Raw genomic sequence first — 24,268 nt, 5'->3', positions numbered from 1 at the left:
GGAAGTAGGAAATGTAATCCGTCAATATTTTTGCTCTTGAATGCTTCCTAGTTGGGGAAATAGTACTGGCACTGGCTGGATGATTTTTAAATGATCTGTATTTTTCAATTGCCAATGCCATTTGAGTCCTTCATTAGTGTGGAAAATAAAGAGATGATTACAATAATGCCTGCCAGATGGCATATCGTGGGGAAAGCCTTGGAGGATTTAGGAGTTAATATTTGTGCTATATGAGCGCCTGCATTTGCTGAACAAATATAGCATTAAAAGCAACCTTTAAAACAAATCACGTGCAGTGAATATGCTTTAGTCTATGAAAACCCCCCTGCAAGGTTATTTCTTGAGGCTGGTGGGTTAAGATCAGGTTCTCTGAGGGCAAGAGGAACCATCCAGGAAGTCTGCCTCCCACTCAGGACAAATGAGCATGTGAGGTTTCAACAAGCGCCCTAGAACAACAATGCTCTGCCTTGAGTGCTCCCGAAAGTGCCCTGGGGAGCCCTGAAAAATCCTGATATCCAGGCTACACTCCTAATTGGTTCAATGAGAAGCTCTGTGGTTGGGATCCAAACAATTATTTAATAGATTTTCTTTAAGCTCCCCAAATGATTACAATGTCCAGCCAAGGTTGAGAACTCCTTTTCCAAACTAATGGTTCAGTGTCCCAAAAGTCCTTACAAGTAGCCTCTGGGAAACTTCAGATTCTGCCTTGGTTTGTCACCATTAAATTTGATAAAAATCAATAGATTGGATGAAAACAGAGAAGATGGTCTATCAAATATGGCTTAAGACAGAAAGGCAGCAAATATGATGAAAGGCAGAAAAACAACTGTGACCAGCTATCAGCACCGGTATTGGCAGACGTGCCAGGCGCTGTAAATGCACAACGTTAGTTCATCTTCCCACTGCTCTCATCCTATGATAAAGTCACAACTTACAACTTGTGCTAGTAAGAGGCAGAGTCACCACTTCCATTCTGTAGCTTTTTTCCTACTTAGGTTCAAAAGGTCTTTGATGACTAGAAATACAGGCTCCATTAGCAAGAAGGAATTTAATCAGGGAAATGTAAAGTCTTGTAAAAAGAATTTTAAAAATTCAAGCACACATCTACTGAGTAAGGACAATATGGTTTAGGAATAATTCATGAGTGCCTAGCTCCTCCTCATTAAAATTTGATGCTTTAAGGTAAAACACAAAGAATCCTCATGAGAGAAACACCCAGGAAGATTCGAAGGATTCAGGGTAATAGATTCTAAGCCACCTTGATTCCTTCCCCACTGTACCTTCCTCTCTCACACACACTCTTTTCATTGCCTGGCCTCCCTGACACCTCCGCTAGTCTCTGGAATTCCCTCACCTACCTGCTTCTTCCTGGCCTTCAACCCCTGCTCTGTTTCTCCTGGCTGGGCAATTCCACAGCTGTACCCATGGTGGATAGCCCTAGCTCAACTGAGTTCTAAGATCATCTCCAACTGTCGCTAAGGGAACCTCCTCCCTGAAAATGTTCTGAAACTAAAGAAAGTCCGTGACTATTCACATTATCAACACATCAGAGTTAGATCCAGCAGTAAGTACAAGAGGAGTCAATTTCATGTGGTAGCCAGAAGGCTCTGAAGTGTCAGGTTTCATCAACAGGAGCACAAGAAGAAGAATGGAGGAGGTTCCACCGGGCTGGGCCTGGCTCAGGTCCCATCTGGACACAGCACACAGCCAGGATGCCATCCTCCCCCAGCCAACCTCTGACATACGAGAAATCGTGCACGCCAGAGTGACCGAGCAGAAGCAGAAATATCAGAACAGAGAGACGTGTCAGAAAAGTTGGGGATAGTTAGCCCTGGTGTGTGTGGTGTGTAGAAGTGAGATGGGGACTGTATCTTCAGGCATTTGAAGAGCTACCGATAGATAGTACTCTGTACCACTGCAGAAAGCAGGATTAGCAGAGAAGTTCCTGTCCTTAAAAATTCTGCGGCAGGGACCAGATGTCCAGAGCAGGGAAGGGCAAATGACCACTTGCAACCCCTAGCTCCTTCTCCTTATCACATGATTTTCAATGTCTCCTATTATGCAAAGCACTGGGCAGGACAGAAACGATCCATCTCACCCAGAGGTGAATTTAAAACCAAAATAGCACCTGTCCTCAAGGAACTAACATCTCTGAAGTGAGTTATTAAAAGCTTTCACAATACAGCAAGATGCACGCTCTCATAAATAACTTCACATATGCACTCAAAGAAAAAAAATACATTAAAAATTCTAGATTTGGCGGCAGTGCCTGTAGCTCAGTGGGTAGGGCGCCGGCCACATACACCCAGGCTGGCAGGTTCAAACCCCACCCCGGGCCAGCTAAACAACAACAACTGCAACAAAAAAATAGCCAGGTGTTGTGGCAGGAGCCTGTAGTCCCAGCTACTTGGGAGGCTGAGGTAAGAGAATCGCTTAAGCCCAAGAGTTTGAGGTTGCTGTGAGCTGTGACGCCACAGCACTCTACCAAGGGCAATAGCTTGAGACTCTCTCTCTCAAGAAAAAAACAAACAAACAACAACAACAACAAACACTAGATTTAAGGCAAACTTCTTTAGTTAAAAAATAATATCCCTTTTTAAATTACTTTCAACAAGTTGGTAGAGACCATACACTGCCATGGATGCAGCTTATGAAAGTCTGGGTTGACTCTCACTTCATTATCTTGAGGCAGCAGAACTGAGGCTTACTGAACAAAAGGATACACTCAGCACAGTTTATTTGGTATGTTGATTCAACAGCCAATACAAAGAATTACCATAAAAACTCAATTAAAAACTGCCTTGGGAATAAATTTCATTTAAAACGAAGCCAGTTATGGTTTTTTAAAGAAAGTCTTTATGAATAATGAAATAGTACTGTCAAGGTTTATAAAGGTATCTGTAATTTTTGTGCTTTGGCTCAGTGCATGTGGGATTTGGGACAATCCAGGCATCCTGGCTCACTGGAGCACTAGCTCTATGCTCCTTCTCCCCGGCTCATGTTTGGTCCATCCACTCTTCTTCAGATCCTCTTTCTCCCAACACGTGTCACTTTAACACAGGGGTGAAGTAGTATTGTTTTGATGCACTGCTGAAGGAGAAACAGTGGATTTCTCCTTGTCCCCTTGTGGTTCTCCACTCTCAGGGAGAACACTGGCTCTTTCATCAAGAACCCCATTCCCTTGGCACCTGGCACAGCTCTCCAGGCTGTCGCTGGTAAGGGACCACCATGCAGAGGAGAGGTAACCTGGGGGGCTGGGGGGCTGGGAGCTGATGGAGCTGCAGCTGCTGCAGATGGACTCCTGGGGCTCAGAGCCATGCACGGAGGTGTGCTGCACCCAGCTTCCTCCAGAATCTAGCACTGGGACTACAGTAGGGTTAGTAATTGCAAAAGTAGGGGAAAATATTTCTACAATATTAAACCAGGGGAACATCTAGAGATGTTCTTCAGGGCTTTACTTACAATAGTAGCAAGGCGTACGTGGTGATGATGGCGACGGCGGCTCTGTCATGGGTGCCCAGTACTGTTCTAAGCCAGCAGGTGGCAAATTATAGCCCAGCTGCCAAATTAGGTCCACCAACTTGTTTTGTACAGTTGTGAGCATAAAATCTTTTTTTTTTCTTTTACATTTTAATTGTTTTAAATCAAAAGAATAATATGTGATGAGAAAATGACATGAAATTCAAATGTCAGTGTCCATAACAGAAGTTTTACTGGAATTCAGTGACATTCCTTGAGTCACATGCTGCCTGTGGCTCCTCTCTCACTGTGGAACAGAAGCAAGAGCTGTGAGAGAGACTCGCATATGACTGGCAAAGCCTAAAATACTGACTGCCTGGCCCTTTCTAGGAAATATTTGCCTGTTTTTGTGCTAACATTGATCTCCCAGTGATATCAGTCCTTATCATTAGTTTAAAAGGTTAAAAATCTCAACTAACAAAGAAACACTGATGTTTTTTATTCCCGAACAACACCACCATGATACCTTTGTAAATGATTAAAGTTTTATTCCCCTGGATAAATACTGTAACGATTTTATAGATTCTCAAATATTTAATGGGAGATTTTTGTGTCCTACAAATATTATGCTGAAAGGAGTGTTTTCGGGACCCTTAAATATTAGGTTCCCAACTTTACCATTCTCCAGTACTTTTCCCCTTGCTGTTGAAGGCAAATCACAGGCACAGATGTATTCAGATAAAAAAAAAACACCTATAATTCTGACATGTTAGGGACTTGGGTTGTGGCTAAGCACTTGCTTAAAAATAGGAAAGTCTGGCTTTCAAATATGGAGACTACAATCTCTTTTCCATCACTGGCTACATAGAATTCTTATGCCTATTTTAAAGATTAACAAACTGAGGAACAGAGAGGTGAAGTATCTGGCCCATATTCACACAACCAGCAAACTGGGATTTGAAACTAACAATTCAGAATCCATATGCTTAACTAAAGCAGTGAAAAGAAAAACTAGTTAACTATGTAATGGAAAATCTGCTCCAGGGAATACTGTGCAACCTTTTAAAATTATGTTCATGGAGCATTTACTTATCAAGAAAGCAAATGGCGGGAATGTAAAATGTGTGTTAATTGTATGTTGCATATAATCTCTATAGCAGTACATATTCCTTGTCAATGTGTATTTTATTTAGAAAATTTCCTATATATTCTCATGAAATAAAGTATACATGAGTTAGCTATTATCAAGACACAGATTTATCATGATTACATATTTTTTAAATGCGTTAAAAGCCTAGAAAGGATTTCACCGGAGTACTAAGAATAATGACTGGTAGTGGTGGGAAGTCATGTAATTTGTTTCTCTCTGTCCTTATTTTCCTAACTTTTCCTCATGTCTTCATTACATTTATTTTTATTTATATTTGATTGGGGTGTTCCCTATTCTCTAACAAGGAAATAAATTTATTTTACAGAAGAGCATGAAAAATTGGATTTCCATCTTGGGCTCTGCTCAAGTGTTTACTGACTCTGACCCTGCAGGTCCCTGTCCTGCTGAGCCAGAGGGACCTACCCTGGGCAGCAAGGGTCATGCCACCTGCCCAGGTGAGTCCTGTGCAGGCAGGGTGGATGGCCTGGATCCTGCAAGTCATTCCAAGCTCCTGCCATCAGATGGGGTGACAAGGCTGTTGTTCTGACAGAAGAGCCCAGGAGGGGCAGCTGTGTGACCCAAATCCTCAGAATTGGGGGCAATCGGAGCTCCTGAGACTTCTTTGGCGTGGGCCACTCCAGAGTGTTGGCTGAAGTTGCCTGCTCTGCCCAGCTGTAGCCCTCTGGTCTTTGAAAACCACATCTCCCTTATTCTGACACTTAAGCCAGCACCTCCTAGTGCTTCAGCCAGTGAGTCCCTTTGCCACTCACTGGTAGATCTAGGCCAGCCACAGGTGATCCCTGTTAATGGTGACAGTTGGGTGATGTAATAATCCTGAGGGGACCCTTTAGCTACAAAGCTCTCTGACCTGTAAATACTCAGGGTTCCACCAACAACTGGGTTAAATCACTGAACTACTGACATCCAGCCACTTTCGAGCTACAAAAGTGTAACGTTACATGGCTCATTTTAGTAACAGTGGAGCTAAATAGATGCAGCTACACCCAAGGTCTTGAAAGTTTCTGAAAGGAGGAGGCTGTCTAAAGAACGGGATGAGAGCAAATGCAGAGGTCAGCTGGAGCGGAGGATACAAAGATCAGAGCAATGGCCACAGTTTCTCTTTGAACATGAGTTATTAAAATTATTTTTTTTAATTAACTTTTTCAAATTCATCTTGGGGAAGCCCTTTCTGAAACCAGCAAATACCTAAGTGGAGTTACCCACTCTCTTCGGTATCACTGGTCTGGAATGGCAGGAGTGCGGCGGCCTCTGCTTCGGTTTAGTGTCAGCCCATGCGCAGCTGCCAAAGGAGAAACTGCCTTTCCCAGCCCTGAGAATGAGCTTCTGAGGATGAGGATTTGAGTCCATCACCAAGCAGAGATGTAATAAACCTTGAAAGAGGTTGAGAAATACTTGACATGTTAGATAAATAGCATATGAATGCCAAGTTGCCCCTAACCTTAGCAAACAGATGAAATGGAATTAAAAACTATTATGTTTAGGAAGAAAAGGGGAAAAAGCTTCAGTTGTCCTTGTGAATCTTATGTGGTCCTGGTCCCAGACAGAGCCAGCTATCGTAGGGAGCTGGCCCCAAAATCTGTTGGCAGGAGTGGGTATTCTCCTCCCAGCCCAGGATGGAGGCAGGGAGGAGGTTGCCAGGGAGGGGGCTGCCTGGGAGCTTCTTCACTTGAAGCTGGGGAGGGGAAAAGGAGCTCTGGGAAGACCTGGCTGAGAGTTTTGGGTCTGCCAGTATGTTACAGAACCTTGAGCAATGCTCTTTCTTTGTAAAAACATTTTCTTGTTTGTATTTCATTTTAATGGTTTTCGAGTGTTAGCAGCAATAGTCAGAACGCAGCAAGTGACATGATGGCGTGATCTCACTTTGTAAAGCAATGAGCAGATACGCCTACGCCTGTGCAAGCAGGCGTGCGTGAGTGTGCACGGTCACGAGAGCACTCAGAAACCGTGGGAAGAACACACTGCAGATAGCCAATGCATGTCACCGGAAAGGGGGCAGAGAACCAAGAAGAGGACACAGCTTTGTCAGGTGCAGTAAAAGCTTTCCTAAGGTATGTTTTAAAGAAGAAAAAAATGAAAAGAACAGAATCTGAACTTGTGTCTGAACTTATATGCGAAATACAAGCAAACGCCAGATTTTTTATCTGCTATGAGCATGTCCATGATGAATTGAGAAGTAAAAAAGTGAGTTTTTGCATAAGGTGTATGAACTGGTTGCATTGTACACCTCATGCAAAAACAAAACAAAACAAATGCCAGCCCTGTTCGTGAGTCCCCGAGCTGTGTCTGCAGTGTGAACACACACAAGGGACACAGGCCGGAAGGACCCACCAGGCTGCTCAGAGGGGACGGCAGGGCAGAGAGGGACAGGCGAAGCTGGAACTAACTTCTTAAGTTCTAACTGATTTTTTTGGTAGTTATTATACTAACCTTAATCTCCTTTAACAAGTGGGCTACTTCAATATTTACATGTCACAGAAAAATAACTTTAAATACCTGCTATGGTACTACACTGACAATGTCACTTCCAACTACAGTTGTAAAGAAAGTTTCACTGCGCATTTCCACAACCGTTTTTTCAAAGTATCAAAACACATAGGGGACTGATAAGCATCAGTAGTACGAGGGGAAAAGGAGGGAAAAGAAGGGCCCAGGGTTAGACAGCAGCCCTGTCAGGGACCATCTGCTTCCTTAAATAGTCACAAAATAGCCACATTGGAAGAAAACTCAGCAAAATGTTAGTCTCTGTGAAATCTGACTGGCTGGTACAGACAAGAACACCATTTATATTCTGTATTTTTTCCTCTGGTCAAAATATTTCATAACAAAAATTCTAGTATACAAAGTCTGTATTTTATTAATTTAAAGCATAATTAAACAAGTATCTGACTACCGCAAACTCAGGTAGGTTTAATAACTCCAGGACATTGTGCTTTAAATACTATGAAATTCCATGGAATAATACAATGTAAGATCAAAAGTGATTATTGCCAAAAATGCAAATACTTCCTCACATTTGATAATACATAGTTATTATGCTATCTTTTCTCTCTGCTATGTGCTGGGAGGTAAAGGAGAACTGAAATATATTTTTAACAACTAGGGAAGAAACAAAATATTAAAGGTGACCCTTGGAGAACAGTTTTCATGCTACATTTTGTGAAATTCAGAAGATGCTTCTGTTTTTCTTAGATAAGGAATATTAATAGGAATGTTGTAATCCTCCAGAAATGAATCTTTCCTGAATAGACTCGGGGCACATATGCAGTCTTTACTAAACCATTCTGAACATAGGTTTTTTTTTTTTTTACGAAAGCCTCCCTTGTCTACAAAATAGTGTGCTTTCCTTTCCTACTCCCCACTTGCTAGTCAAGGATCATTTTTTTCCCTGTGGCACCCTGATGCGAAGGAGCTTTGTGCTGGCTTCTCTCACCATCAGGCTAAACACGAGAGGCAACAGGATGGTTTCGCTCATTCACAAGGTGCTCATTCCCAGTCTGTAAAGCTGGTGTGGGCAGCACCTCTCTCAGGGGCCCGGTGTGTTGGAGGTGGAAAGGAATCAATCAAGGAACAGCTCAAAGGAAGCACATGTGGGCCCCATGAGTCCCCAAGAAGCCCCTTCCTTGAGAACATGTAGTGCCTGGGGGTCCGCTGCCCAGCACACTCCCAGATGTGATATCCCAACTGGGCTTTACTCGGGACTCAAAGACCTGGGTCCTTCAGACGTGATGGTCTTTATGAGGAAAGAGGCTGGCTACCTGAGATGGGCAGGGAAAGCCACATTGAAGGCAGCGCGGCATCCTGGTTAATGCCACACACATGGAGAGAGACCAATCAGGTTCCAAAACAACCTTCAAATATCAGTCGATGCTCTCAGAAAAGAAATTTCTCCGTTCTAAAACCCCTGCTTCATCCATAATGCTACAGAAGTATTTACCTCTCTCGCAGGCCTGGGGTGAAGGTTGAATGAGGAAGATGGTGTATAGAAAATGCTCTGAACTCAGCCCTGCACCTGGGTAAACGGCAGCTGTCAAACATTTACTTTCAACTCAGAGTAGCATCAGTATTCTCCACTACACTCCACAGAAGCTTCCTCTACAGGACTCTGATCCTTACTCTAGGCCTTGCTGCCCTCAGGACATCAACTGACCTTGAACTCTTAATTCTGATATCCTTAACCTGAAGTCTGGTTTTCACGCTGGATTCAGGGTTCTTATCTCCGAGACCATTCTGAGTCCACAGGAACTCCTGAATGTCATAAATGCTGTACTAATGGGGGGAAGGGGAAGCTCTTTTCCAACATTGTTGACTTGTACTTTTATCTCCAAGGTTCTGCCAACAGAATCAGACAACTAAAGAAGCAAAAATCCCCAAAAGATTGTGGGAATATTGTGTTCAGCAACATTTCACTCAACTTCCAGGTGCTGAGTTACATAAGAAAGCGCAGCCCCGAGCTCTGAGTACTCTTGTCAATTCAAAATTGTGACTCTGAACCCCTTTACCATTATAGGAAAATGGCCAGGTATACCAGATAACGTGATTAATGCACTGTTCAACTACTGATCTGTGTTGAGTTTCACTGATTGACATGTACTGTGAAGGCTTACACCAAGGCTCTAGAAAGCCTTTAAGTCGTCAAATGAAGTTATTCAGTTAAACATGACGTCACCATTCCAACTGAGGGAATGTTGTGACTAGACAGGAAAGCCAAAAGAAAAAAGGGAAGGAGAGAAGGAAGGAGGGAGGAAAATGGGATTGACCCAACAGGTAGGGGGATAACAGAATGGGTGTGTGGGGGGGTGTGGGTAGAAGCACAGCACAGCCTGGCATTCCAGAGGACGGGTGCAGGAATGGCCTGGGCCTCAGCCCCCTGCTCTGCACGCCTACTGTGGCGAGGGGTCAGAATGTTCAGCAGAATAATAAGAAACTAGTCTGGAGGGCGGCGCCTGTGGCTCAGTGAGTAGGGCGCCGGCCCCATATGCCGAGGGTGGCGGGTTCGGACCCAGCCCCGGCCAAACTGCAACAGAAAAATAGCCGGGCGTTGTGGCGCGCGCCTGTAGTCCCAGCTGCTCGGGAGGCTGAGGCAAGAGAATTGCGTAAGCCCAAGAGTTAGAGGTTGCTGTGAGCCATGTGACGCCACGGCACTCTACCCGAGGGCGGTACAGTGAGACTCTGTCTCTACAAAAAAAAAAAAAGAAACTAGTCTGGGGAATGTCTAGATAGAAATCAGCAGCTTAGCAGAGACAGGATGTAGGCAGAGCTAGAAAGCAGCTGAGAATTACCCTTCATCCCGACAGTCTTCTTTTGTTTAAAAGAAACAAAAGACCATCTGTTTAATTGAGTTATGAGACTATTAACTTCTCACCTTGTTACTTTGTATATACACTCCCCTCACGCCTCCCCCCTCCCCAAGTCCTAATAAAAAGCTCTTGAGAATTCGGTTTGAGGCTGCACCTACCTGCCTCACTACAGGCTGATGCCATGTCCATCTCTCCCAGTCTGCGGTCTTCATAGGACTTTGCATGTGAATTTCTCCTGCCTGTTCCTCTCTCCTTGCCCAGACCCATGAGGTCTTGAAAGCCCCCAGTTGGGGAATTCTCAGTCGCAGTCTCAGCCTCCCTCCAAGGCTGAACAGGGGAAGGGACCTAAAGGGACCTAAATTCCTTCCTGAGAGATTGATCTAAAGACCCTCGGAAAGAACAATCACCTCAAATTCCCTGAAGGACAAGGGTGGTAACTTCAGTGAACCACTACACACATGGCTGAAAGCTCAGAACACTGCAGTCCAGGCACTGAAGGAGCAAACGCTCCCCACCTCCCCAGGCTGTCCTCCCAACTCCTGACACAACCCCAGCTCTGTTTCCTGAAACGCTTTCATTCACACAAGGAGAACAACCTGCTATTCATGCAGGTGGTTCTTGGAGAAGTCTAAGTCTCTGCTTTTGAACCTGGTGAACATTTATTACCACGTTTACTGTGAACTACTATAAATGACTACCAAGTGCACTTGGCAACCAATAAATATGTGTTATGATGACTAATGATGACTCTGTTTCACTTGAGAGGTGTCAACCTTGACAAAATGACATTTTCAAAAACTTAAAAACCAGACTTATAAAAATATAGAATAAATATAAGTAAGATTTATTCAATTCAATAACAAGGAAACTAGCAAGATGATAAAGCTGGTTCAGAAAGCATTTGAGAGACAAGGTGTTTATAGCATTTAAAAAAAAATGTAGTATAAAATTGCTAGGTTACCCACAAAGTCATTAATACCCTAAGGAGTAAGACATTTAGGATTAGCTTTTCTGTTGGACAGCACTCCCGGGCCCAAATCTTCACATTAACACATTCCCTCCTGGTGTCTGTCCTCCAACAGTAAACAACAAAGTAAAACACAAAAATGTTCTCCTGAAGAATTAATAATTTTTTTAAATGCTCTAATATGACTTTGAAAGGGTATACCATCCTGTATTTTTTGCCAATTTTAATTTTTTATTTTTTGGAGACCATGTCTTACTCTGTCGTCCTGGGTAGAATGTCGTGGCATCATCTTAGCTCACAGCACCTCAAACTCTTAAGCTTGAGCAATCCTCCTGCCTCGGCTTCTTGAGTAGCTGGGACTACAGGAGCCTACCACAACACAGCTAGTTATTCTTTCTTTTTTTTTTTTGTAGAGACAGAGTTTCACTTTATGGCCCTTGGTAGAGTGCCATGGCATCATACAGCTCACAGCAACCTCCAACTCCTGGGCTTAAGCGATTCTCTTGCCTCAGCCTCCCGAGTAGCTGGGACTACAGGCGCCCGCCACAATGCCCGGCTATTTTTTGGTTGCAGTTCAGCAGGGGCCGGGTTTGAACCTGCCACCCTCGGTAGTTTTTCTATTCTTAGTGGAGACAGCATGTCACTCTTGCTCATCCCCGTCTCCAACCCTTGAGCTCAAGCAATTCACCTGCCTTGGCCTCTCGGAGTGCTAGAATTACAGGTGTGAGCCACTGTATCAGGCCTATTTGCTAAGTTTAAATAATTTTCCTTATTAGCTGTGATGCCAAATGTTTCAAATAAAGGGGGGGAAAGCTATAACTTTACCCAAATTAGGTTACAAATATAAATATTTTTTGATTGCTTTTCCCTTTTCAATTAGAAGTCAGCCTTAAATCAGATTTCCAAATTTCTTAGAGCAAAACTAATTGCTGACTCACTGAGGGAGGGAAAAAAGCTTTTTTGAAGTCACCACTTAAATACTGAAACTGAGTCACTTCATATGTCTTAGAAAAAGTATTGTTAATATTTGTGAGCATTCTAAGGAAGCAGTCTAAGGTTGACTCTGAGAAACTAAGACAGTACAAAAATCTCAGAGCTATTTCTTTCTTTCTTTTCTTTTTCTTTTTTTAATCCTTGGCAGTTGCTAAAATGCCAAAGTCCTAACAAGGTTTCTGGAATGCACATCTCACACCTGAGTGTGAAAACCCAATCATCAATCTTAAGAGCCACAAAAGGAACAGCTTTTGCCTTTGACTTATGATTTTGATTTATAAGCACAGCAAAGTCCACAATTTCAACCGAGACATTAAAAATTCCAGAAATTCCATCTTTCATGAATTAGACTCAGAATTAATATTACAATTTTTTACTGAGTCTGAAATGCACATATTTTCAAGCCAGGGCCAATTCAACCTTTGGGTAGGATTTCACAATGAATAGCACCTTTCCATTGCTGTCAACCAGACAGCTGTCACAAAGCCATTTTACAAGGGCATGTGGGAATATTAAAGTCAAAACGTCTAGCATCAAATTAGCAAAATGGGTGTCAGAGTCTGATAAAAAAAAAAAAAAAAAACTGATACTTTCCAAGGCAGATTTTAACCCCCAGTGCCACACGTGGTGGGAAGTGACAGGAACAGGGATAATAAACCAGGCCGTTTTCTCTGCGTTCCTTGTCCAGAAGTTGCCAAAAGTGTGTTAGAAAATCACAGGGGTCAGCAGCTTAAGAACTCAGCACCACTAGCTGTTTGGGTTTTGTTTTTATTTTTAATTCATTCAAAACTATATCATCAAAGCTTTCAGTGGAATGAGGGGCCCTGGAAAGTTCAGTTGAAAGTGATTCAGGAGAGTTGGACCCACATGAGCAGCCGTCTCAGGTATCAAATACCACATTTACTTCCCTTGTATTTATTTTCTTTTAATGTGTTACAACAGTGTTAAATTATAAGCAACTGTGCATCACCAAGTCTATTTTTTAAAAATACCTAAATAATGAGAGGTATTGGAAATAGTAATTGGCTAGGTTTTTTCTTCCTTAGTGATACATAAAATGTGCATCTTTCAATCAGTGGCCTGGCGGAAAATCAAATATGAACATATAAATACAGATACATATAGATGTCTCCTAGACATACCTAGGAGATTTCTTGGTAAACTTGTGTTATTAGCTAAAAGTAGCCCATTGTTTATTCCCATAATGAGGGCTTACCTTCTCTTCCTAACACATTTTAGACTTTTGGGAACCCATAAAGCCTATCTACCTAAGGAACTACTTAGACCCCATCGGCTCCTAAACACAATCAGATCTAAACTAAAGGCTAAACATTAACAAGAACAACAAAAAACTGAGGACAGGGTTTGCCTCTGTGGAAGCAGAAAGGGAGGCTGGAAGAAAAGGGGCGAAGAAACGCTTTTCAACATTTTGTACTTTCTGTAACAAGTTAAGTTAGTAAAAATATCTCTGAAGTAAGAACTTGGCACTTGGAAGAACATTTTTCACCACTTAGAAACCTTAAATCGCTGGACAATGATAGAAGCTACAAGGTAGAAGAACCTCCGGTGATCATCTTATAGGAAAATTCTCAAAAACAGAGCTGAGTTTCTAGGACGTCAAGTGCGTACAATCTCTAAAAGAAAAAAAAAGCAATTCCATGTGGAGAGTTTTAATTTTAGAAGACTTCTCTTGTCAACTTCATTTCAGTTCCTCCCCTCGTTTGAAATTCACCATACTCGGAAATTCTGTGAAAGGTTGAGGGTGGAAAGAGAATAGTCTGTGCTTTCATTAAAAAAAAAAGAAGAAAAGGCATCTCAAACTGAAGTCCTCTTCTGAGTCACTTAAGATTTTTTGGAAAAGAGATTCAGTCTCAGTATCTAGGAAATGTTCTCTGAGTCTTTCTTTGAACATAAGAGAGAGTAAGGGAGAGATTTCAATGCCTCTGTCGTACCATTTCCTCCCTGCATCCTCATCCAAAATACCACGACACCAAATCAGCTTATTGTGTTATTCTCCCTGTTCATTTATAGACTTTAGCAAAATGCAGGAAAGGTTAAGATGGGTTCCAACAATTTGTAGAAAGAGGGGCTGAGGCACCATCAAGGGAGCCAACAGCCTTGATTAGGATTATCAGAGTCTACAGCTAGTGGTCACCTTGTCTCAGGTGGGCGCATCACTGGCAATACCAGGATAGAACTCAAGGCATCCATTCCATTACCAAGCACTCGATGCGTTTATAGGATATGCTGAGAAGGAAAATTGCTATCTTCATTATGATGCTGAAACTAAAGAAAAAATAGGTTCCATGCATGCACATCAGTACTGCAAGCTCGATACAGCAAACAGAGTCATTTACTATTTTCATTGAGTCCACATTTCCCATCACTGGCAGACGGCTCTTACTCTTCCCAGCAAGCTCCTAGCAGATCGACTTTCTACTGTGTGAGGAGAAGAAGGCAGCAGGGAACAACGAAGAAATGATTGTTTCTTCATTGGATCCTGAACAATGAGAAAATTGAGTTGAAATGGACACGTAAGAGCATTCTGTTGCGATAAACAACTTTCATAAGACTTGACTTTCCTCTGCAATGAAATGTGAAATAGCATTTCCTGTACCTTAATTTAATCAGGCTAATGTGTTTCCAAGGATTACGTCACCTGCACCAGTCCAGAATTTAAGGCAAACTCATTTAACTCTAGAGATGCACTCTTTGAAATTAGATTTAGACACTACAATAATATTAACCTGGTCAGTAGAGGCACCAGGGAATGTAGCCTACCTCTTCTTGTACCTGCTACATCACCTGTCTGAGGTTCCAAGGAAAAGGACCATTGAGGAGGGAGTATAGGCCAAGTCACCATGATCCCCTTTGATGGAAGGAAGCGATGGAGGAGCTGACCAAACACTCCTTTGATTTGCCTTTGAACATGTTATTTCCACTCTGCCTTTGAGTATGCATGGGGCCAATTACCAGGGAATATATTTCAAATTAAACAGTGAAGAAGTTGCATTGCAAAACTCTAAGCATCAAGTCCATGCTGAGGTGTTTGAGTGAATAATTAAATAAATGAATTGGAAGGGAGTTGGGCCCAGCCCCAGTTCCCCATCCTTTCTGACCTTCCCCAGCACCATGGCAGCGTCTTGCTCAGGTTGAACTTGAAGGATGAACACAAGGTAAATCTTCCTTTGATCTCAGCTTGTTAAACTCAAAACTTACAGCAAAATGAAAAGAAATATTTTCCTTTTAAAAGGCCTCTCTCTCCTCTTCAGACTCCATTTAAAACCACCACCCTAAGCCTGAAAGGCTGATGCAGACAGCGCCTGCCCAGTTGGCTTTAATGAGTCCAGACAAAGAAAAAGCACGTGGGGGTGGCTCCTGCAGCCCCCGGCAATTCCTGGAATCACTGACTGACTGCATGGCCATGTCAGCCCATCTTTTAGTGAAATAAAATCATCTGGGGTTTATGTCCTGGATAATACTTTAATTATTATTGGAAGATCGTTAACACTCACCCCATCCTCTCTGTGTCCTGAATCTATCTGAATCTCCTCTTCAAATATCTTAATGAAGTAGATGAAAACATAATTGGGTGGTTTAAATCTTGTCTTGTGGATGGATCACTATGAAAGTTTTGAGATACACAAAAATAAAGAAACATAAAATCTGTATGCACAGAAACAAATGAAACCCTCCCAGCCACATGGATGAGAGAAGCAAGTTGAAACTTGCTCGGGTGAATCAGAAAGCATCCTCTCAACTGTGTTTCTTGGAGTGAAATAATGGACCATAGCACAGCCTGTCCCCAAAATTTCAAAGTGACCTACATATCCCCTTCATCCTACCCCAATTTATTTTACACATCTCCAGCAGGTGAGAGTATCCATTCTATGCTTAACACCCTCCTCATTCATTTTTTCCTATGAATGTGCCTAACAGTTCATTTTTCTATTAAACAATATAAAACACAGAAGCCAAGAAAAAGACTGAATTCACTGCACCACTTGTCAAGGGAGCCAAGCTCATTTCACTCATTTACGAATCTCTGCTCATGGTATTTGGGGTTTAGAGAACTCTGTTTAGAAGTCTAGTTTTAACCACCAAAAATTGAGCCCCCTAAGCTTCAGCTGAAAAGTAAATGAAAATTCTTTTTGTTATTTCTAAACAACCAACAAAAGCATTGTCCCTAAAGAGGTCAGTTTGCCCCTGGGCTCCCGGACATGTTAGCCTGAAGCTGAACTTGTCCTCCATCTGTACGGAGCAGCCATCTGAGGAAGCATGTCAGAGCTCTCCTAACCCAGCACCAGGCAACTGAGCTGAAATGTCACTCCTGGCTAGATTTCCAGGCATAACCCATGCCCGTTACCTCCCTTGGGTGCCACAAACTCCAGGCACCAGTACGGGAGATTATTCATTGAAATGCACTCACTTTATGATCTGTGGCTGGCATACTGTTAAATACATGGCAAGGACAGGTCAATATCAGTATAAAATGGAATCTAGCTGCCCCACAACATCATCACGTCCACCGAGACACGGGGCTGTCACCATTAAATCACTCTCATCAGCACTGGCTCCCAGAGCCACAAATGCAACCCCTGAACCCTGCCGTTTTTCACTATAAAATGACAGTTTCTTAGCACATTCCAAATTTAAAATCTATTTTTCCCAATAAAAGAAGAAGGGAGTTAAGAGTGGCAGACATCACGGAAGACGTGGGATCTACAGATGAAGTGGAGGGAGCAGAGGGAAAGGCTATAATGGAAAAGGAAGAGTGGGAGGGTCGAGGGAGGGAGCAAAGGAGAAGAGAGACAGCATCGCAAAGTCCAGAAAGAGGCCAAGACGGAGGGGAACAATAAGGAGAAAAAGAGAAAGAGAGTAAGAAAAAAAGAAAGAAGGGGCAATCGGTGAGATGAACATATTCATAAAGTGTCCATCCCTTCCCAGTTCTGAACATGGGCTTCAGAGGAAGCTGTTAACTGCAATCATCACCCCTTGCCCATGCCAGTCAGTCACTACCTACATGTCTTTAGATCTGTCAGCAAATTTTCACCGTCCAGTTGGAATGAATGACAATAGTCACACATCACAGAAGTCAGAGAAGGTACCGTCAGGCTGCAGAGTGAGTTCTCCCCTTAGGACAAATAAAACAAATGGCGGCGGGGGGCAGCCCTCCCATGGAGCTACACCCAGGGTCACCTTCAAACATGTTTCTTACCCCTGCAGGGACACGGTGCTTTTACTCTTCCCCACATGTGACTCAAAACTCAACAAATGACCCATGACCAAAGAATGGACAAAGTCTCTACTCTTGATGCAGAAGACCTTAGTAGCTACTTCTAATTCCAAGTTAGAGTGTAATACTTGAAAATGATTTTTCACAGAGCCAAGAGACTCAGATTAGAAACAGAAGAAAACTCTCAAGTGATGTCTGTAATGATGTACAGGAGACCTAAGGCTGGTTCTGAAATAGTCTTTACATATATCTGAGAATAAATTGTTATTTACTGGGGATAATTTCCGGGTAGACTACACTGAGCTAGAACAATTAATTTCAGAATGGCCTTTAACACCACCACCATTTGACAGCTCCAAAAGACCCATCAACTGCTTTACTTTTAATGTCACTTCCTAGTACTCTCCTCAGTATCCCAATAATAATTTCATGGAAGTTGACGACTTCAAATAGGTGTCTGTAACATTACCGTAGGTTGACAAAGCACCTTCTTACAGATAATACTGCCAAAAACAAACATAAACCAAACTAAAGGCAACATGTAACTTAAAAACCATGAAAATCTGAAAATACTTTGATCCATCTCATTGAAATAATTCAAAAGAAAAGAGAAAGCTGTTAAGAACAACGATATGCAATAGGATATTGTTCACAAATAGAGAAACACTGGAATATTGTATGTCCAATAATTTAAAATATCAAAATATATGACAAAGCATCAACTTAATGAAATAAACAGCCATAAAATTGATCACGATGTAATGAAACATAAAAGTACACGTGATATAATGCTTTATATATATAACAATCTCTCCTCTCATTTTACAATTCTTTGATCATTTACAAAATGAACAAAAACTAGAGAGAAACAGAGAACAAAAATAGCTGGCCCATTGTAAGAGAAACAAAGAACTGACTTTTCTTTTGTTTCCTTATTACCATGATGCTGTTAGTGGTGCAAGATACAAAAACTGGAAGAAAAAGAAGAAACACAGTTCGCAGCTTTTAGAGGACGATATAACCCATGTCAAAAAATACCGACATACGTAGACGGATGTGAAGTATACAGTTCAATGACAGAGTAGAGAGATGGTGCAGTAAATTAAAACTGCTCTCCGAGGCTGGGCGCAGTGGCTCACGCCTGTAATCCCAGCACTCTGGGGGGCCAAGCCAGGTGGGGAGGTCTTGGGGGGCTTGAGCTCACAAGTTCCAGACCAGCCTGAGCCAAAAAAAAAAAAGCCAGGCATTATGGCACATGGCTATAGTCCTGGCTACTCCAGAGGCTGAGGCAAGAGAATTGCTTGAGCCCAAGAATTTGAGGTTGCGTGAGCTACGACTGTACAGCACTCTACTAAGGGTGACAAAATGAGACTCTGTCTCAGAAAAAGAAAAAATCAGCTTTCAGAAATACCCAGAGATCCTTCAACTCGAATGAATCCCCCTCTCCAAAACTCAAGATAGTCAATGCATGACGCAGCAGAGTGAGGCCCTAGGAAACTGACTCTGATGGTTAATTTTACGTGTCAACTTTACTCAGGGAAGGTTTGTCCAGGTAAGTGGCTAAACATTATTTCTGGTGTGTCTGCGAAGGTGATTCAGAAAGAGATTAACATCGGAATTCATGGATCCACAGGGTCCTCCCCAATGTGGGCAGGCATTAGTCCAATTCATTTAGGACTCAACGGAACGAGAAGGCCCAAGAAGACTGAATCTGCCCTCTGCCTGGGTGCCTGAACTGGGAACCAGTCTCCCCCTGCCCTTGGTGCTCTGGGCTCTCAGCCCTTCCGACTCACCACTGCTCTTCCTGGGTGCCCGGCTTGCGGACAGCAGATGGGGAACTTCTCAACCTCTGTGATCTCACCTGGTCAATTCTCATAATTAATTTCATTATTTTTTGACATGGGTTATATCATTCTCTAAAAGCTGCGAACTGTGTTTCTTCTTTTTCTTCCAGTTTTTGTATCTTGCACCACTAACAGCGTCATGGTAATAAGGAAACAAAAGAAAAGTCAGTTCTTTGTTTCTCTTACAATGGGCCAGATAAATATCCACCCTATTGGGTTTTTTGCTCCAAAGGACCTGGACTAATATACTCACTCAATCATTTTTTTTCTCTTGTATTATTTGTTCCAATATATGTGTCTCGGTTTGTGATTCAGTAGAAATAATTCAGTAGAAACAACAGAAATACCAAGATTTGGTATGTTTTGTCCAGGAATCTCTAAACACTGCACAGAACATGCTTTTCAAGTGGTGGTGAAAAGCTGAAGGAAGTATTTGGGGAAGAAAGGCAAAGCTCTGATTTGATATTCTTCTGTTACACATACACATGACTTAAATGGCTCTAAGGATCCTGCATGAAAACACAAGAAATTAGTCCATAGCATCTCACTTTAAAAAGAAAAACAGGAATAGTATCATGAGGAGATAATTAATTAGTACAAAACAGAGGAAATTAAAAAAAAAATACTTTGAAAGTCAAGAGAAATGTACCCCTTTATAAGATATGACAAGGCTATCTCACCTCTGTAGTATTCTTCCCAAAAACTGATAACCTCGGTCTAAACATGAGAAAATATGAGACAAAGCCAAATTGAAGAACATTTCCACAAAATGCCTGACCAGGACTTGTTAGAAAGAATCAACATCAACTAAGAAGCTGTCATGAGTTGGAGGAGACTAAGACATGACAGCTAAATGCCAACACGGAATCCTAAAAAAGGACCATTAGTGGAAAAGTTGGTGAAATCCTAATCTCTGTAGTTTACAGTATTGTGCAATGTTAATTTTTTAGTTTGATAAACATCCTCTGATAGTGTAAGATGTTAACATTACCATTGCTACATTTTAATCTCAACTTATTTCAAAATCAGAAGTTTTTAAAAATAAAGACAATAGGAAAATTTTCTTTTCCTTAGTGGGAATAGACTAGGGTAGGGAATTTTGTTCATGTGGTTTAAAAGTAATCCAAATTTAATCTGTGTATATTTGCACATAGCTTTTTTCATTTCAATTTTAAAAATAAAAGCCATGATACTTTAGGAAAAGCTGAATTACCAAACACATCGGGGCAGAGGAGAAGCAAAGATTTGGGAAAGGCTGGATAAAGAAAGCTAGAAAAGAGTAAAAAAGCAGAATCACGTCGTTGAGTTTGCTTGTCATATTAGCTGTAAACAGCAAAACATCAGCGAGGAATTAGCCATATATCCAAACTGAGGCTGTCAATGCATTCTCAGCATTGTAAGATTGTTTTTGCTTGGCAGAGGGAAATGACCCTGCTCGGGAGATGATCCAGCCTCCCCAGCAAGGGGTGCAGGAGACCAATAGGCAGGCTTGGGTGTTCTTCACCATACCATTGAAGAGTGACTTAATTGTCTTAACAATTTACATCGCAAATTGTCATTTTCTCATTCAACATCTGACAAGTGAGGGAACTCACAGCAAACTCCATTTGACTACACGAAATCAAAGAACAAAGATTTAATAACAGAGGGCTACACAACATGCTTCTCCACCCCTGCCTTGGAGTCCTGAAGCCATAACCTCCCTCTCAATGATTCCTGAATCCCAAGACACAGCTGCAGATTTTCAGGGGTCACAAGAAAACTGAACATCACCACAGCCCACAGGATCAGGGATCTTTACAAGGGAAAGCTACAAAACAGCCATCTGCATGCCACTGCTGGCTTTTTTTGACCAGGAATGCTTATAAACCTGTCATTTGGAAATTGTGACTCTTTTTTTCCGGGAAAATGGTATAAAATATGAGAGCTTTAACCTAATCATGAAAATACTAGGCAAACTCAAACTGAGAGAGACAATGCACAAAACGATGGTCTGCCCTCTTCAAAAATGTCAAGGTCAAGGAGCATGAAGAAGGGCCCAAGAGCTGATTGGATCAAAGGAGAGCGCAAAGAATGACAACTGAACTCAAGGCTGGAGCACGGACTGCATCCTACACAGGGAAAGAATGGGTAGAAAGGACATTTGATGAATATAAGGACTACGGATTAGATAGTAACACTGCAATAATGCTAATTTTTCAGGTTTTTACAAATGTAAGGCCTATGAATTTAGACAACAACATTGTAATAATGTTGAATTTTCAGGTTTTATGATTGCAGATCCTTATCAGGAAACACATACCTATTAAAGTATTTGGTGGCAAAAGGGCACAATGTCTCCATCAAAATTTCAAACACTTTTAAGGGGAAATATGTGTGTGTGTGAATAAATGCATACACACACCTGCAGAGAAAGAGAGAGAGGCAGAGACAGAAAGACAAAGAACTCAAGGGAATAAACGGGGCAAAATGTAAACAGGAAATCTGGCTGAAGGTTATACAGGAGTTCCTTGTACTATTTTTACATTATTTTTCCTAATTAAAAATTAATCAAAATAAAATCTTTACAAAATGTAATGACTTTTGTAACTAGATAGAGGGTGGCTGCACGACATGGTGAGTGTACTAAGTGAACTGTTTACGTGAAAATGGTTAATTTCATATGCTGCGGATTTCACCACAGTAAGAGTGGAAATAACAACGAGAGGCCCAAGGGACTCTCCAGAATCCAGAATTCCTGGAGCCACAGTTGCTCAACCTCAAAATGGAGCCAAGTGCCAGACAAAACTGCTGAGAACCACCTCAGAACTTCTCTGCGCTCCTGCTCAGGTCAGATGCAGGTTAAGCTGCTGAGAACAAGGACGTCCGTCTCACCCTCTCAATGCAGGGTTCACCAAGGCCACTGTCTCTGGGTGCTCTTCCCAGCTGACTCCTCACTGTTTAAATAACCTGGCTTCACCTGAGGCAGCTCTAGCCCACACTTCCAGGTAGGATTACCTTTGAGTCTTCCTGCATCATCCAGAGCTTTGACAAAAATACAATCCTGGTTGCAGAAATAAGAGGCCAATTTATAGAAAGTTGAACTGGAGAATAGATATAATGAGCATTATATCCAGGGCATACTTTTTCTATAAGTTAAAAACCCTGTCTTTAGTAAAAATAGAAAAAAGTGGGAAAAAAAAACTAGCCGGGCATTGTGGCGGGTTCCTGTTGTCTCAGCTACTCAGGAAGCTGAGACAGAAGGATCTCTTGAGCCCAGTTGCTTGAGGTTGTTGTGAGCTATGACATCACAGGACTTTACCTAAGGAGACAGACTAAGACTGTATAAAAAAAAAAAAAAGAAAGAAAGAAAAAGTCTTCAATAAATAATTGTTGAATGAAACTAAGCAGCAATATATTATAGTCCTCATGCTATGGGTGAGTGTGTCATGCTCAGAGAGGTTAAGTAATTTGCCCAAGGTCACACAGATAGCTTAAGTGCCAAAATGGGGTTTGATCACACTTTGAACAGAGACCTTAGAGGGCCATGGTCAGTGCTATACCACAAACCACAGCCTTCAATTATGTCCTTGCCTCTTTGGGGGAACAAACAGTTTAATTTGTAGTTGAGACAGGTGTTGTTGAGCACTGCTGCCCTAGCAAAGGGAATACTCTGTCAGTAGAGAAAACAACTCTAAATACACGTAAGACATCTTATATTGGAAATGTGCATGCCAACATGTAATGTGTATTTCCTCCCTCTCCTTGCTCCTCTTTCAAAAATGGATTATAAACTGATTTGCATCTGTTTTGCCCAAAATCACATCATCAAGCTTGAAAAATAAGAGATAACAGGGCTGAGGAGTTTGGCATGAGCTTCCCACTGCCTCAGGCTCACTACGTCCAAAGGCGTGTGAAGGTGCTGCCCCCTGGTGGCAGCTTTTGGCAATCAGCCCAGCCCAGACTGGTGTTCATGCCCTCCCAGGGCGTGATAAACACTGGCGAGTACTTGGGGTAGATTCAAAGCAATCACTGTAACAATCCCATACCTATTCACTTGCATTCAAATATGCTTTGGGGACAGAAAGATGTTGCAGAACAGCTCTTGGCACATAAAAATAACATCCCTCCTGTGCTTTCATGGTGGGTAAAGGTTAAAATTGACATAATAGGAAGGTAAATAGACCTTACTTTCTCTTTACCAGCACTTTTTTTCCATTTGCATTCTTGTGTTCTCTTTTCATCTCAGAGAAATGCAGTATGGTTTAGTGAAAAAAAATAAAAAAACTCCACCAAAAATCCAGAGGCTTGAGAATAAGATAAAATTATCACTGAATTTTGGTATTCCTTCTTACTCTCTTGTGAAATTCACTGTTTTCAGATATAACAGGGAAAACATCTACTTCACCAGTTAGTTACAAATGAGTATATGATAGTATGTCCATGTATACAAAACCCTTATAGTTCCTTAGGGATCCCCAGGGCCGGCGATCGTTAAAGAGGGGGCTCACACCTCTGCTTCTGCCCTTCCCCCTTTAATTCCCACCCCACCCCTACCAAAGTATCATAAAGGACTAATGCATGGAGACTAGTTTTAGAATGCAAAGAGAAAGATGCCTGTAGTAAAAGTGATCAGTTGGTTGACATGTAAAAAAAGGACAATTTTAAAAGGGAATAGTCTGGGAACAGACATCCAGAAAACTTCCCAGAACAACTGCTGCAGGTGCAGCTCCTGAAGAGGAAGATGACAGAACACAGGAGGGGGGGGGGAGAAAGGGGAGGACTATCTAGACTTCAGTAAATATGGGATATAAAAATAAAAGCCTATTATAAACAAAAAAAGTGTACATTCTGCCAGCATACTTGGTGAATAAAATTTCTGTCAGTGATTAATGTGATTTCTCATTATCCCCCCCCCCAAAGCATTTGCAATAAAGACATGACAAGGAGAAGAAAAAAGGCAGGGGGGAGACAGTAGGAACCGAGAGACCCAAAGCTTTATCTGTTCTCTCACTACACTTTGTTCAACGCCAGTCAGGGAAAAAGATAAGGAAGACTCGGAAGCCATCTCCTATTAATCAGAGCCCAGCAGAGGAGAGAGATAAATAAGGAGATAGATTGAAATTTCCTCTTTAAAGAGCAACAGTACAGATGTGCACAAAGTATAGAGGTGGCAGGAGAAAGAAGAATCAAGGGCCTGTTCTATACGCCCTCAACTCACGATTTACATCCCGGAACTTCGCATTTTTACCTCAAGGTTAAAAAGAGTTCGATTTAGAAGATAAAAATGATGGAGAGATGGCTCTGCTTCTGTTTCATTAG

The 24,268-nt window shown here is 41.9% G+C and overlaps 1 protein-coding gene and 1 non-coding gene across 9 annotated transcripts in view; both read right to left on the bottom strand.

The window, feature by feature from the left end:
* Positions 1–24,268, bottom strand: part of ELMO1 (engulfment and cell motility 1) — a 576,900-nt gene that overhangs the window by 292,768 nt on the left and 259,864 nt on the right. The window lies entirely within an intron of this gene.
* On the bottom strand, positions 12,030–12,132 carry LOC128560662 (small nucleolar RNA U13). Its single transcript, XR_008373129.1, has one exon. It is a non-coding gene; the product is annotated as a small nucleolar RNA U13 (small nucleolar RNA).

Source organism: Nycticebus coucang, chromosome 11 (genome assembly GCF_027406575.1).
Source record: "Nycticebus coucang isolate mNycCou1 chromosome 11, mNycCou1.pri, whole genome shotgun sequence".
Taxonomy (NCBI): Eukaryota; Metazoa; Chordata; class Mammalia; order Primates; family Lorisidae; genus Nycticebus; species Nycticebus coucang.
The sequence above is the reverse complement of the archived record's forward strand: the minus strand, read 5'-3'. Positions and strand labels throughout refer to the sequence as shown.